The following is a 17,518-nucleotide window of genomic DNA, read 5'->3' on the forward strand; positions in this document are numbered from 1 at the left end:
AGGGGGGGGGGCGTTTTCCGATCTACACTCGCCTCTCCAGGCATCATGGAATTGTTTAGCAGAGAGAGAGAGGGGGGAGGGGGTGAGGAGAAATGGAATGAAATGATATGGGGTTTAACGTCCTACTGTTCTGCTCCGACTGGGCTAATGAAGTCGGGCATTCGCTATACAGTGTGCTATGAGGGAAATGTTGCCCGGACAGCGGCGCTACGGCCAACTCTTATATCGAATTCCACCTGCAATTGATCTTTTACGTGCACACCAATGTGTACACGGGGTCTCGGTTTTGCGTACCATCCGAACGACATGACAGCTGTCCTTGTCAGACCCTCCGTCCTGAGAGGAGGAGAAAGTATTGTTTTATTTGTATAGATATCATGCGAGTCGGGTTCGTTAACAGTGGAGGAACACCAGGTTAACCGCTCCTCTATTCTCACAGATAATGGAGCTTACATCGGGCGTGTGCCTATAAACAAACCAAACCTGGACTACTTTTTTACCTGGGTAAACCTGCGTCAATGCTGAACGTTACATGATAGTATAGGTGAGTGTAAGTACATGTTGACATTACAGTGTGGGGTGTACGTCAATAATGTATTAACAACAAACGACAGTCTGTTAAACCATAGACATCTACCATAATACATCGATATACAACCACGAATCAACATGGAGTGTTCAGGAATAATACTTATATCTATTAACATTTTATTTATGGTAAGTACCCTTACTTCTTTAATATACCGTTCATCTTGTCTTGTTAATAAGACATTTTATAATATATATTATAACACGCCTTGACTCACCACGGGTTGGGTAAGATGTTTGAAAGGGTTGATTTAGTGTGGTGTAAATTGACAATGATCTAACGGTTATACTAACCTCTACCCAATAAAAATGTCGACTTGTGGAATGGCCAATTAAACATAAAACAATTAAGTTAAAGTTAATATATGGGTCTGTTATGTTAAAGAGAATGTATGGGTCTGTTACGTTAAAGATAATATATGGGTTCTGTTATGTCAAAGGGAATATATGGGCTCTGTTATGTTAAAGAGAATATATGGGCTCTGTTATGTTAAAGAGAATATATGGGTCTGTTATGTTAAAGAGAATATATGGGCTCTGTTATGTGAAAGAGAATATTGGGACCTGTTATGTTAAAGTTAATATATGGGCCTGTTATGTTAAAGACAATATATAGGCCCTGTTATGTTAAAGAGAATGTATGGGCCTGTTATGTTAAAGTTAATATATGGGCCTGTTATGTTAAAGAGAATATATGGGCTCTGTTATGTTAAAGAGAATACAAGGACCTGTTATGTTAAAGTTAATATATGGGTCTGTTATGTTAAAGAGAATATATGGACCAGCTGTTATGTTAAAGAGAATATATGGGTCTGTTATGTTAAAGAAAATATATGGGTTTGTTATGGTAAAGTTAATATATGGACCTGTTATGTTAAAGAGAATATATGAGCTCTGTTATAAAGAGAATATATGGACCTGTTATGTTAAATTCAATGTTTGGTCTCGTATGTTAAAGAGTACATTATGTCTATTATGAATAATTTCCTGTCCCTACAATATCACAAAATGAAATGGGGTTTAACGTCCTGCTGTTCTGCTCCGACTGGGCTAATGAAGATGGACATACGCCATGCAATGTGATATGAGGGAAATTTTGTCCGGTCAGCGGTGCTACGGCCTACTCTTATATCGAATTCCAACTGTCAATGGATCTTTTACGTACAGGCCAATGTGTATACGGCACCTCGGTTTTTTGTCCCATCCGAACAACTAGATAGTTGTCTTGCCAGGCCCTCCCCATAGTATTGACAAGGGGAAACCACGCCGGAATATCCCGATGAACTTTCTCGGCCAACACCGGAGCAAACCCGCGACCTCCAGGCTAGCGAGCCAGCGTCTTACCCACTTAATATCACAAACATAATTGATTGAAATAGAGAGAGAGAGAGAGAGAGAGATAGAGAGAGCGAAATGGAGTTAAACGTCCATTCGACACAAACTAGGCATTTCGGGACTAATACATGGTTCAATTTTATTTCAATAATTCGATGCGTGTAGGGGTCTTTAGCAGTGGGAGGATTCCATATTATGTTTCTGTTCATTACGTGTGTCAATTGCTAAATACCGCTCAAAGAAGATATTTCATGTATTTTGGATTGTTTTGTTTTTAAGTACAATATTTTCTCTGGACGTAGTAGTTGTTTTTCTGTAAGTATTTTTTATAGTTTATTGCTCTATCCAGTCACTAAATATATCTAAAGCATGAATTTCACATCAGTTGTGTGATTTATATTTAAGTATGTATTTTGAATGTTTTGTTTATTTTAAAGATACATTATGGAAGATTCATAACGAGTTGGCAATTCTCACTATAATAGTTAAAAACTAGATAATGTAAAGGCAATTTGCTGAAAATTTCATTCAAATTGATCCACTAAGCGGTTGAAATTTCCGCCTAGCCTCGGGCATCATTACTAAAGTCAGTACGATAAACATAAACAGCATAGTCTCGATTATCCATTTAATCGATAAATCGTGAAGGAAAGTTATGCAGTATATCGGCTCTTAATCCACTAAAGATCGCAGGCTAGCGATGCCATCTAGAGTTAATTATGGTCTGGATAGGTTAAATGATGTCTAATTAATAATTTAGATAACATTTCAAGCCTAAAGAAATGAAATGAAATGGAATGGGGTTTAACGTCCTACTGTTTTGCTCCGAACTGGGCTAATAAAGAAGGGCATACGCCATACAGTGTGCTCAAGCCTAAAGAAAGACTTGCAATAGACAGATTTAGCTCTTGCATAATGTGTGTTTAAAGTTCAATATTTATTTATAGATTTAAAATGAATGTATTAGTCTATTTTATTACGCTTTTAAGTTGACGCATAGTCGTCGTTATTGTAAAATAAATCTATTTGATCAGAATCACGTGCTAGGTTTACCAATTGAATGGATTAGTTTATAATAGTAAAATAGGTCAGGGTTTAACAGTATTGTCTGAGTATTAATATCAACTCAAGCTTTACATTAACCTACTGTACTTTTAAAAAAAACGTTCTCGGGTCAAGGGCTATACCTCGTAAAGAAATTGACACATTCGTGTGTGAAATTTTAATATCGTCCGTGATGTGTTCATTTAACACAATTAGATTTGTTAAACGTAAATTAAGCAAATGATTGAAATGGGAAACATGTTCTACTGTTTTGCTCGAACCAGACTAATGAAGACGGCTGAAATGGGATTTAACGTCCAACTTTTTTGCACCTACTGGGCTATTGAAAGGCTCCGTCTGGGCTAATGAGGACGGGCATACAGTGTGCTGTGAGGGAAAATTTTGCCCGGGCAGCGGCACTACGGGCTACTCTTTTATCGAATTCCAACTGCAAAACGATCTTTTACGTGTACGCTAATTTATATACAGCGCCTCGATTTTTCGTCACATCCGAACGACTAGACAACTATCAATTTTTCGAATTCCTCCTATCAAGGGTTCCTTTTACCAGGGGCTAAATGAGAGTGACGCAATGACGAGCTTTGCGTCATGGTTTTGGGTTTTTGCGCCCCCTCATAATGATAATGTTTAACCAGTGCCAAACATATACTGTGGGTCGGATATACTACAAATCGATTCTAGCATGTTCCACACAGCCCGATAATATCCGGTGGCACGAGGCAGCTTAAGTTTAATCTGATGCGACCAATTGAGTATTCATTCCTTTATTGAAGATGGGAAATCACACTTTTCCCCCACAGCACACTGTATGGCGTATGCCCGTCCTCAATAGCCCAGACGGGGCATTTCAATAGCCCAGTAGGTGCAAAAAAGTCGGACGTTAAACCCCATTTCAGCCGTCTTCATTAGTCTGGTCGGAGAAAAACAGTGGACGTTAAACCTCATTTCATTTCATTTCCCATTTCAGTTGGAATTCGATATAAGAGTACGCCAGAGTGCCGCTGCCCGGGCAAAATTTCCCTCATAACACACACACACACACACATACTGTATGGCGTATGCCTGTCTTCATTGTCTTCAGCAGAACAGTAGGACGTTAAACCCCATGGCCTATTTCATTTCATTATATTTCACTTCGTTCAATGGCGGAACTCCTCACAAGCAGCAGAGAACATTGTCTAGTCATGATGATGTAAAGAGAAAAACCGGGGCATGGTATATGACGTATACCATTTCTTTTTTCGGACAAATTACACAGAACAGAAATTACTTCCACAGTGATTTATAATTCGGGGGCTTGGTTGGCTGAATGGTTAGCATGTGCGCGCTGTATCATAAGGTCTGTCATTGAGTCAACTGGCGGGGCTTCAATTTCCCGGTTGTACGTGACTAGGAGTAGGGTCCTCCGGTTTCCCACGACTGCTAAAGACCCCTACCCGCAAGCGAATTATTGAAATAAAATTGAACCTTACGTTAGTCACGAAATGACCTAGTTTGTGTCGAGTGGACGTTACCCCCCCCTCTCTCTCTCTCTCTCTCTCTCTCTCACACACACACACATACACTCACTAAAAAACCCAGGCAGACCCGAACGATAACAGACAAACCCGAACGAAAACAGGCAGTCGCCAACGATAATAGACAGATCCCGACCCGAACGAAAACAGGCAGGCCCGAACGAAACTCGTCTGTTCATACAACGCTATGGATGAAATGGAACCAAACTGTATAACTTTGCATTACGCTGTATAAATTTGGATGTTATGTGTCTTCTCAGATTTGAATATTTTGTTTAAAAACCCGTACTATGTTAAAACTTTTTGAGCGATGGACCTAAAATTTGGAGAGAAGTTGTCAAACATCCATATTAAACGACAAGTGAAATATAAATGATATAGGTACAATATTTATTGAATTATTCCACTTTAGATAGTGTAATTGTTTTATAGAAGCCACTAGATATATAGACTATTGTTAAATATTAATGATATATGTACAATACAGTTTGAATTATTCCACTTTAGATAGTATTTTGTTTTTATAGGAGCCACTAGTGACTATATATATAGACTATTGTTAAATGTAAATGATATAGATACAATACTGTTTGAATTATTCCACTTTAAATCGTGTACTCGTTTTTTTCTGGGCTTCCCTGATATATAAATTTGGATGTTATGTGATGATATGCGCCTCCGCCCCTCTCATCTGTCTGATGACCATCATTGATGAAGATAGAAATATTCCAGGTGAGTTAAGTTTTCGTTTCGTATAAATGTAGATGCATTACAACTTTTATATTACCGATGTCGTGGTTTTACTCGTTATTGGAGATGCTAATTGTCAATCTGTTTCACAGAGATCTTTTAATATCTCTGTTACAAATGACTGTTTCGACACGTGACGTCACATCACGCGGCGTCAATCATTGGCATCTCCCCACTCGCTACTCAGTGGTGTACAGTGGTTTGGTGATACCCGGGTCAAACTCCTTGACTGTCGGGTTGAACTCCGAGGAAGACGTTTTCAAGGATGTAAAAGTAGATGAAATAATATTTTTTATTCAAATTAAAGATATATTATGGGAGATTAGATAAAGAGCTGACAGTTTTCACTATAATACATGTAGTTAAAAACTAGATAATGTACAGGGAAAATTTCAGTCAAATTGATCCACGCTGAACTGAGAATTTAACGATTGAATTTTAGGCCTAGCCTGGATCATCATTACTAAAGTCAGTACAATAAAAAACAGTTTTTGATTTAATAATCAATGAGCGTTGAGCAGCAGATCGGATTCTAATCCAGTAAATATCGTAGGCTAGCGATGGCAGATTGTTTAACAGAGTTAACAGCGAGAACTTAAAATTTAAAAAAAAAAATTAATTTTGATTTCACTCTTTGATTGGATGCCTCTCGGTCCGTCGCTAGTCTCTATCATTCAGACAAATACTCTACGACGTTGAAGACTAGGAGGTTCTGGGTGACCGAGACTACACTGTCGTCCTCTCTTCACGTGGATGTTGTAGTTACGTAGCGAAAATTATTCTACGACGTTAAAGACTATGAGTTTGTGGGTTACTGAGACTACTCTGTCGTCCTCCCTGCACGCGAATGTTGTAATTATGTAGCGAAAATTATTCTACGACGTGAAAGACTAGGAGGTTGTGGGTGATCGAGACTACTCTGTCGCCCTCCCTTCACGAGGATGTTGTAGTTACGTAGCGAAAATAATTCTACGACGTTAAAGACTAGGAGGTTTTGGGTGGTCGAGACTACTCTGACCTCATTATATTCTAGTTGTTGTCTATGGCTGCTATATTTACACTAATCGACATGTTTGTTCTTTCGACTTGTTACTTCATCAGGCTCTCTAACAAGGTCTCTGCGGTTCGCTCTCAGTGTTGGTCGAGGAAGTTCTCAGCGTGGCTTCCCCTTGTCGGTGTGGTACAGGGCCGAAAGCCTGGCATGGACAGCCTTTAGTCGTTGTGAGGTCCCGTGTACACATTGGAATGCACGTAAAAGAACCAGTTGGAATGCGATCAAAGAATATGCCGTTGTGTCACTGTCCGGTTAAAATTTCCCTCATAGCACACTGTATGGTGTATGCCCGTCTTCATTAGTCCAGTCGGAGCAGAACACTAGGGCGTTAAACTCCATTTCATTTCAAGGTTAATATTATACTCTGTTTATCCCTTCACTATTCATCATATTGTCAACATAGGTTTTCAAATATTTACTTCATAATTAATGCATTCCCACTCCTCTTTATTTGCTTTCAATTAGTAAACCTCGCCATCACATTCCTTTCTCTTAAATCTCAGGTATTAAACACGGTTAAAATATGACAAATCACAAATTCACGTGATAATAATCACGAATGCGCAATGTCGAAATCAATGATGGCGCGGAATTCTTCATTGTAATATATAGCTTTAATTCTAGATGCAGGGGCGGATCCGTGGGTGGGGGGGTCAAACCCCACCCGGCTCTGCTACATAAAATTGTAAAACAACGCTTTTTATGAAATGAAATGAAATGAAATGGGGTTTAACGTCCTATGCTGGGCTAATGAAGACGGGCATACGCCATACAGTGTGCTATGAGGGAAATTTTTCCCGGGCAGCGGCACTATCGCCTACTCTTATATCGAATTCCAACTGCCAAGGGGTCTTTTACGTGCATTCTAATGTATACACGGGTCCTCGGTTTTTCGTCTCATCCGAAGGACTAACCAGCTGTCCTTGTCAGGCCCTCCATTCTGCACCACTGACAAGGGGAAACCACGTCGGAAAATTCAGATGAACTTTCTCGGCCAATGCAGGGATCGAACACCCGACAGAGCATAGGATACCCACCAAGGACGGTATGTCTTTAGTAACACGAATAATTGACTTTAAAGGTCAATATTTACACACACACAGAGAACACATAATTAAAAACTAAAATAAACAAGAAAAAAAACTTCAAATAATAAAGCTACACTATAGCATACAATTCACACTCTGACATGAAGCAAATATGAGCCTAATAGGATAACGAAATCTCTTCAATCAGTCAGGTCCCGGGTGTTAAAGGGTTGGTCTATATCTAGTCTGACAAACACGTGGAGAACGAGGTAAATAAATAAAGACAAACAATTAACTAGTTTCCTACCTTTCTGTACCGACTGAGCTAATGAATACAAGCATATTCATATATATATAGAAAGAGAAATGGGGTTTAAAGTCCACTCGACACAAACTAGGTCATTTCGGGACTAACATATATGGTTCAATTTTATTTCAATAATTCGCTTGGGCGTAGGTGTCTTTAACAATGCAGTGGCGGTGGGGAGGGGCGAATGACCCGGAGAAAACACGCTTGTAATGTACAAGCGGGTAATCGAAACCACGTCACTTGACTCGATGACAGACCTTCTGGTACAACCTTCTGGTATTCAGTAGTGAATATTCGCTAGGCCGCGACAATCACTGATAAGGATGACATCGATGCGACTTAATGAGCCACAAATATTAATTTTTTTCCTCCGACAAATTAAATTCTATAACATTATTTTTTATGTGTTAGAAAAATGAATAAAGAGGTTTGACGTATTTGTAGGTAAAAATTATTTCCTATTTAGTGTAAATTGGTATTAAAATGAGTAAAAGGTTCCATTCTGCCCGAATCAGTAAGGGCTTATGTAAACAATGCACGCGCCATTGAGCCAATTATTGACGCCGCGTGATGAGACGTCACATGTTAAAGGTAGCCATCTTTTACAGAGATATTAGAAGACTTTCGTAATCCTCTGTGAAACAGATTGATACATGCAGTGTGCTAGTGTTCCAACTAGCAAGGGTTTTATAACGTGTACCTGAATCTAGCCCGATAACTCCTGATTAGTCAGCCAAAGTAAATATATATTTCAAGAGGCTGAACCTCTATTCTATGGAACCTTAAAACGGACAAATTGGTCGAAAAGCACTGATATACATTCAATCTTCAAAATAAATCTTATTGTTAATTTCTAATCCGTTATGTTCGGCGAAATACGTGAGCAGACCAACTTGAATGGGAGTCATATGCGTCTGGTTAGTCCAGTCTATACGTTTATCTTTTAGTAATATATGAATCAATAACTTTAATTACTTCCGCCTTGTGGAATATGTTTTGCTGTGTAATGACACTCAAGATCACACAGAACCTGACGCCAGGAAGTGATTTTAAAACTGTGTATTAAATATTGTATATTAGGCGCCCATGTTTTCACGGTTATATCACAAAAATATCGATAAGGTAACTCCATTTTTTTACATTTTGTGAAAATGTAACTATTTCCGGGATGTTTTGCAGGTGCTTACAGTGGTGTTACTGGAAGTGTTGTACAGTGGTGTTAATGGAATATATCTGCAGTGGTACAGTGGCGTTAATTGAAGATGTATACGGCGGTGTTAGTGGACGGTGTGTACAGTGGTGTTAGTGGGAGAAGTATACAGTGTTGCTAATGAATACAGTGGTGTTAGTGGGAGAAGTATTCAGTGGTGCTAATGAATACAGTGGTGTTAGTGGGAGAAGTATTCAGTGGTGCTAATGAATAGTGGGAGATGAATACAGTGGTTCTAATGAATACAGTGATGTTGATGGGAGAAGTATACAGTGGTGCTAATTAATACAGTGGTGTTAGTGGAAGAAGTATACAGTGGTGCTAATGAATACAGTGATGTTGATGTGAGAAGTATACGGTGATGCTAATGAATACAGTGGTGTTGATGGGAGACGTATACATGGGATAATATACTCTTCAAAAAAAAGTAGGGGATATTGAAATGCAAATACCTGTGCAAGTTGTGATATGATAAATAGTCATGGACACTTGACATGCTTTGAGAGTATGTTCACAGATGAAGAACTTATCGCCCCAAAAAACCACTGAGCTGCACATGCGACACGCAATAGCGCCATACACGTGAGAGGGGCTCATTGCAGGCGCGGATCCAGAGGGGGGGAGGGTCCAGGCCCCCCTGCTCAGGTTTAAAAAATGTGAAGGGTCCGAGATACTTAAATCTAAAAGCCTGAATCTGACCCAAAAATTGCGAGTTTGTATACATTGAGTTGGGTCATGACTTTCATTCCATTGTGGGCAAAAACAAATAGTCACATAAATTGCCGTCGGGACTAATTGACCCCACGGCAAATCGCCTATTGACGACGGCAATTTTTTAATACCGTACTGTTGACGTTGAATATTGTTGTGTTTGCTTTTTAATTTTATCGGCAGCGTAGATAAGAAAAAAAAACCTAGTCATTTATTTTATCAAATTTTAAAAAAATAAAAAATATATGCTAGCGGAATTTATAAGATTTTTAAAAAAAATTGATACATAATATATTCACCGCTTATGTTTTATTATAATTATTATTATTATTATACCTGAAGAGAATGTCTTATTAGGTGAACTTGGAACATGCCCTTACCGCGAAACAGTGGAAGGTAGGCCTACTACAGCGATGGAGAGTGCAGGTAAAATACTTCCGAAAGGTCGTCATTCGTAAGACTTTTTTTATACGCGCATTTAACACAATTGCTGCGAGGGACGTAACACCAAGTGTGTTTAAAATCGGGTAATTAGAGATTAACAATAAACTAAATTCATCATTAATCGATTTATTCAATTAGCCTAATTGTCAAGGATCCTAACCGTCGAATTCCCTTCCTTTCGTTTCTCCTTTCGTTTTCTCCCTTCGTTTCTCCTTTTTCTCGTACACCAAGCAACTACTACAAGCTATATTATTAATTTTTATGGGCTGAAAGTGAAAACAGTAAACCAAGTCTATAGACTTTTCGTCTGTGAAAGTTTGTGCTCTGGAAAACCCCGACCAACTTCCCTATATTTAAATGGACTGGTTACTCTAATAGTAAATTGATACTGCTAATAAAGCTTGTTAAGAACAACCATCTGAAGATATTGTGTTCCTCACCTGTGAAGGGAGCATCCCATCAACATTTTAAGGACATTTTATTGGCGATTTTATTGACGATGTTTAGACCTGTAATTTTGGAATTTACCTTCCGGAAATACGTCAGAATGCACCAAATTGAATCTAATTTACCAAATGTTTCTGGGGGAGGGCCCCCCGACCCCGCGTTACAACGTTTAGCGTCTTCGTCGCTCGCGGCGGTGGGCTACCCCCACCGCAATTAGTTAAGCAATTATCCAACCTAGACCCCCCCCCCCCTGCAAAAAATCCTGGATCCGCGCCTGCATTGTCAAATTTGACATTTCAAGGAAGGGTTGATGAAAACTGCCGCTTGCTGGTTTATCCTATCAATGTTTGCTTTCCTATCGGTCCTTGCATAAGATTTACTGTTTAGCATATCTTTGCTTTAGTGTGTTACGTTTAATTTGATCGGGAGACTGCAAGAGGAGTAGGTCAGATTGCCCCAAAACGTGATTGGACTTTTGATTAGTGGCATGCCACGACGAATTGCAGAATGTCTGAGGATTTGTGAAGCAATTACTCATTATTAAGACAAAAATCAAAAATGTCCATTTTCACTTTTGACAGTGTATCCATCTGCGAGTGAAGTGGGGCCGTCAGATAAGCCGCCCATATGAACTGTTTATGTTCAGGTGTAGGCAATTGGCCTGTTATTAACATACACTGGTTACCTCTAATAAAAACAACAGTGAATTTCCGCAGTTTTGTATTGTTTCTGAATATCCCCTACTATTTTTAGAAGAGTATATAATAAGTATACTGGTGATGTGTACAGAGGTTTATAGCTCAAATCCAGCTCCATACAAGTGTGAGATGTTATTCTAAAACAGTATACTTTCATAAGATACAACCAACACTTAAATATAGCAAATTTAATATATTGATTTTTTTTTAGATGTTATAAAATCTTTCAAAGGAAATGGAAATATTTCCTTTGTTTAGATGTTGACAAACGCATTATAACTTCTAATAGAATCCGATTTAAAGCGTTTCATATTACATATTGTATTCATTACTCATGTTCGATAATGATGAATCACGATCACTATCGCACGGTTATATATATCTGGTGAGCGGTTTCGCTGGGTGTTCCTATGTTAGGGTGACCCACCATAAATAAATATCTCCATATATCTCGACAATTACGCCACAATATTTATATATATGCCAAGCCTCAAATCAGTTTCACACAATTATAGTCACTAAATAAACGATCATGTTGTACTTAATAAGCTATGACCATTAATCATGTATAAATAATAGACTGAAAACTGGTTCCAAGAGTCGTCCATAACATCCAGACACTTTTGAGTAAAAGATAGGTTACGTGCCCTTGTTTTGAAATTAGTCTCGCTTAACCAGTCTATCGACCATTCTACGTCTGATTGACAGGTCGGGATAATCAAGACTACTGTTTTACGAAACGTAACAGAAAGCTAGAACAAGAAATTGAATTTAGAAATAAGCACGTTAGGTAGCTCAACAATCGTTTTAAGAAGCTTGTAAAAGTAAAATCAAACTACTGCTAGTATCATGTTCCTGCCTAACCCGAGTGATTCAGAGATATTATTTGTACTAAACCAAAAGATGCCGCTCTTAACGGTACAGTTAATGATAAAGCGATTTAAAAAATGAAACGAACGTAATTTCTAAATCTGCTGTAATAACCAAGAAGCTTAATTTAACTGCTATTCAAAATCGTCAACAATAAATTTTTTACGGCTGTAATAGTTGATAGATTTGTAGAGAAATGCACGTGCCATGGCTATTTATAGTATCAAACTGTCAGAAAGTTGGTCTCGGCACGGCGAATGTGCACGCTTCAGTGGTAGTCTCGAACTATCAGCGGTGGACTGTATTTCTGTGAGTACATGGGTCACCCTACCTATGTTTGACGTTTCTGTAATGGACGTTATGTGCACAGTGAGCTAAGTGTGTAAGACGCTGGCTCGTTAGTCTGGAGGTCGCGTGTTCGATCCCTGCAATGGCCTTGAAAGTTCATGTATACATTGTCGTGCACGTAAATGATCCCTTGGTAGTTGAAATTCGATATAACGGTAGGTAACAGATCCTATTTCGTTTCGTTTTTTTTATAGTTCAAAATTTCGTGTTACTTGTCTTTACTACACTGGTGTAGGCCATCAAAAGTATAAAAAAACGAAACGAAATATAGATCTGTATTTTAATCAGATTGCTGGAATTTTACAATTCTTGTGATCCATTAATTATGACCCTGCACTGTCTTATCCGTCTTATTTATTTATTCATTCATTCATTCATTCATTCATTCATACATTTACTCATTTATTAATTTATTTATTTATTGGTATATTTATTTATTTATTTATTTATTTCAGCTAATAGGTTTAGCCGTATTGATAATAGGAATAGTGTTTAAAGTGAACTTTGAACCAATAGAATATGCTTTTATTGATGATAGTGAAAAAACTGACTTTAATCTGAGTTACGCTTTTACCACGCTGACCTATAGTTTGATTGTCTTTGGTGTATTTATTATCCTGGTAGCGCTGCTGGGATTTTCCGGTGCTTTCTTTAAATCAAAAATAATTCTTGTTGCAGTAAGTACAATTATTTTAATTTTATTTTGATTATTCCAATATATGACTGCATTTTTTTTTACAATATATGACTTTATTTTAATTATTAATTACATTTATTACAATATGACGAAAATAATATTTTTAACAAATATAAGATAGGTAAAAAAAAAAGCAGAAAGTGAAACAAAATGTAGCTTTAACGTCCTACTGTTCAGCCCAGACTGGGCTAATACAGTGTCTAATGATGACAATTTTGCCAGGACAGCAGCAACAAGGTCTTCTCTTAAACTGAATTCCAACTGCCAAGGGTTCTTTACGCACATGTCAATGTGTACAAGAGACCTCGGCTTTTTGTCCCATCCGAACGACTATACGTTGTCCTTTTCCAGGCCCTCCGTTCGGCGCGGAACCACGCCGGAAAACCCCGATGAACACTATAATCGAACATAGAAGCTCCAGGTTAGTAAGACAAAGGCTTGCTCACTGAGCCACCGCGACTCCCAAACACAATAGAAAACGTTTATTACACGCTCTATTTGTTTTATAATGAATAACATTTGTTATAGAACGCTATAATTAATGGCATTTGTTACGGTACGCTATAATTAATGGCATTTGTTACAGTACGCTATAATTAATGACATTTATTTCAGTACGCTATAATTAATGGCATCTGTTACAGTACGCTATAATTAATGGCATTTGTTACAGTACGCTATAATAAATGACATTTGTTACAGTACGCTATAATTAATGGCATTTGTTACAGTACGCTATAATTAATGACATCTGTTACAGTACGCTATAATTAATGGCATTTGCTACAGTACGCTATAATTAATGGCATTTGTTACAGTACACTATAATAAATGGCATTTGTTACAGTACGCTATATTTAATGACATTTATTTCAGTACGCTATAATTGTGATGACAATACTGGTGGCTGAGATTACTGTTGTTACTGTGGCTGTAACCAAGGGAACCAACGCAGAAAATGAAATAAAGGATGGACTGAGGGAATCTTTGGGAAAATATAACGAAAATGGCTTTGATGTGTCATCAAAGGCTTTCAATACCATCTGGTCTATGGTAAATATTAAAGCTAAATATTGTTTGGGGAAAGTTCTAGATTGTCCGTCGCGGCACGAAATCTTAATCAGTCGATATCAACTATTGACAGCATGATTCCTCTGGTGATAGTGCAGATGAGAAATGAAATGAAACGGGGTTTAACGTCCTAATTTTTTCAATCTAATTCAAACACAGATTCTATTTCGTTTCGTTTTTATAGTTCAAAATTTCGTTTTACTTGTCGTTACTACACTTAGATCTGATTAAAACACAGATCCTATTTCGTTTCGTTTTTATAGTTCAAAATTTCGTTTCACTTGTTGTTACTACACTTGGATCTGATTAAAACACAGATCCTATTACGTTTCGTTTTTATAGTTCAAAATTTCGTTTCACTTGTCGTTACTACACTTGGATCTGATTAAAACACAGATCCTATTTCGTTTCGTTTTTATAGTTCAAAATTTCGTTTCACTTGTCTTTACTACACTTGGATCTGGAAGAGTTGTTATTTAATTCGTGTTCTGAATGGTGTCAGGGATAAGCCAATGAAACGGTCTGTTACGGCGAGCTTTAGGCGTGTTTTTCACGGAACTGTGGGTGATCCACTAGTAACATCAATGCTGATTGGTTAATCAAATGTCTGACGTCATTGGGTCATAAGTCGGTCTTTTGACCCCTGACGTGACCTATCGCTATAACTTGTCAGATCTTCATGTAGTGTAGGCCATCGAAAGTATAAAAAAACGAAACGAAATATAGATCTGTATTTTAATCAGATTGTAATTTTCTGTACTGGCTAAACTAATGAAGACGGGCATACGACATACAGTGTAGGTTTGGGCACACTGCGGTCTACTCTTAGGCTTCTTTTATGTGCACGTCAATGTGTAAATTGGACCTCGGTTTTTCATCCCACCCGAACGACTAGACACTGTTCATCCCAGGCCCTCCGTGCTGCACCCAGTGACAAGGCTGGGCCACGCTGAAAATTTCGAGATCGAATCCGAAACGTCGACTTAGCGAGCCAGCGATTTACTCGGCGCCTCTCCGAATCTTAAATATATCAGAACCCGGTTGATTTGAATGGTCACCATCCGGAATTACCTAGAGATGTACAATTAACAATGTACTGATATTTGTGACTGTTGTTTGTTTGTCTGTCCCGAGCTACACAGCTGTGTCCCGAGCTACACAGCTGTGTCCCGAGGCTGTCATCTGGTCTATAAGGGTAGCTAGGACCGGGGCGTAACATAGGCCTGATGGTGAAAAGGACAATGACTAGAATATGCCCCATTTCTGACTGTTGATGGAAGGACTCCATGCAAGTTTAATCCGGCCCTACCTTTATTTGAAGCAAAAAAGAATTTCATTTGTTTTTTATTTAGAATATCTTCCCTTGTCTCATAGTTGAACCTTGGGGACTCACAACCAGGAAGTTGGTCATCTACATTACCAAACCTCTACACGACGCTGTAACAAATATACTATTACAGATATAAATATTATATTTTATTTTTTAGTTTGGATGCTGTGGCATTGATTCCTATGCGGATTTTAAAGACGGGAATATAACCGACTTTTGTTTTCGTATTAAAAATACCCACGAACAGATTCCTGTTGGCTGCTGTAAAAATGTCGACTTTAAAGCAGCTCCTAGAATTGATTTTGAGGCACATGAAGAATGTTTAAGTAACCCAACAGAGGACAACGCGTATCTTACTGTGAGTACAATATTGAGAGGGGGGGGGGTAACATCCACTCGACACAAACTAGGTCATTTCCGGACTACCATATGGTTCAATTTTTTTTCAATAATTCGCTTGCGCGTAGGGGTCTTAAGCAGTGGGAGTAAACAGGAGGACCTGGAGAAAACCCACGTAGTTAGACAGGCTACTCTACAAACTGGGATTCGAAACCACGTCACTTGACTCAATACCAGATCACATGATTTTGGTCGTTGATTATTATTGTTCGATTTATATAGCGCTTCATTACACATGAAGTGTTTCTAAGCACATATCACAAACATTTACTTCAAACACACAGAAACAATCAAAATCAGGAGAACATTATTAAACACAATTAAACACAGCTGCCTGTTAGGCGCTATTATTCAAAGGTTTATATCCAATAAATCAACCGGCTAATCTCTATATTGAACTCAGTCGAGGTATTACCTGATGAACACCTACACCAAGTAGAGTTCAAAAATAAAAAAACGAAGTTTAAAAGAATCAACTTCATTAACAAAAATTAAACAATCAAAAACTAAACAGATAAATCAAATTCAAACGAAACAAATAAAACAAAGAAAATGAAAAGAGCAGTTCATTGCCATTCTACATTAACAAAATAAAGGAAAACAACTTGTGAAAATTTTTCAAAAAATAAGAGCAAAGTAACACTAATGTTAATACTTTTTTAACGAACATATGTTATATAAAGTATTAATTAGACATTTATTCACATGACAAGCCAATAATCAACTCGTATCATGCTGTTACCATTGTTCACATTTGTTTGTGGACACTCTACAGGTCACAATTTTTATCCAATCTAGATGAAGCCCACAATATATGTTTATTTCCCAAACAACTCGGACACATGTCGAACCTTAAATTTCTGGATTATTACCCCTGATTGTACGTTCATGGGAGGACGAACTCCATCAATAATCAGTGCTCCACAAAACTCTGTTCCGGAGTTAACCCCTGAAAACCTAAGAAAAGCAATAGAGGCTACAGTTTTTCAACAGATTTATATCAAATGTGGTGTTCCTGAATCCCCCCCCCCCTCCTTCTCCAAACACGATAGGGGCTACATCTTTTAACAGATAGGGTTTATCTCCTATTTTTCTGCATGGTTTGGCTGCCCAAACAGCAGGGTAATTACCTACTCCTATTTCGATTTCTGTCAAGGATTCTTTTACATGTACTCCAACGAATCGAATTGACAATGTCCTTGCCAGGCCCTCCGTCCGAAATTACTGACAGTAAAGTCTTTTGACTTGCAATAAAGTCTTTTATTCATGGAGGGTTGTAGCAGGGTAGAGCTCATCTTATATTCAGAGGCCTACAAAAGAAAGTACAGGGTTTAAAGGGGTATTTACATCTTCATAAAGAAATTGAGGAGTTTAAAGGGGTATTAATATATTCAACATAATCCTAACAGTTTTCAGATCCAGTAATTATGTATCTTTAGATTATGTAATACTGATTAAATAAATATTGTTAGAAGGCAAAAAAACCAGCGTCACTATCCGATATTTAGACTTACATTCATGGAAATTTTATAATGTCAATACAACCAATATTTAACTTGCATAAAAAATCTAAACACACTATATCTGGCTTGAAAGTATGACAAAGCATTATACACATTTTAGCTACTGAGCCTACTTTCAAGTAT

The 17,518-nt window shown here is 37.9% G+C and overlaps 1 long non-coding RNA gene across 1 annotated transcript; it reads left to right on the plus strand.

Annotated features, from left to right (window-relative positions):
- The first annotated feature begins 432 nt into the window (after positions 1–432).
- On the plus strand, positions 433–15,770 carry LOC126829932 (uncharacterized). Its single transcript, XR_007683596.2, has 4 exons — positions 433–717; positions 12,831–13,052; positions 13,949–14,125; positions 15,631–15,770. It is a non-coding gene; the product is annotated as an uncharacterized LOC126829932 (long non-coding RNA).
- Positions 15,771–17,518: the final 1,748 nt, after the last annotated feature.

This window comes from Patella vulgata, chromosome 8, assembly GCF_932274485.2.
Source record: "Patella vulgata chromosome 8, xgPatVulg1.2, whole genome shotgun sequence".
NCBI classification, from domain to species: Eukaryota; Metazoa; Mollusca; class Gastropoda; family Patellidae; genus Patella; species Patella vulgata.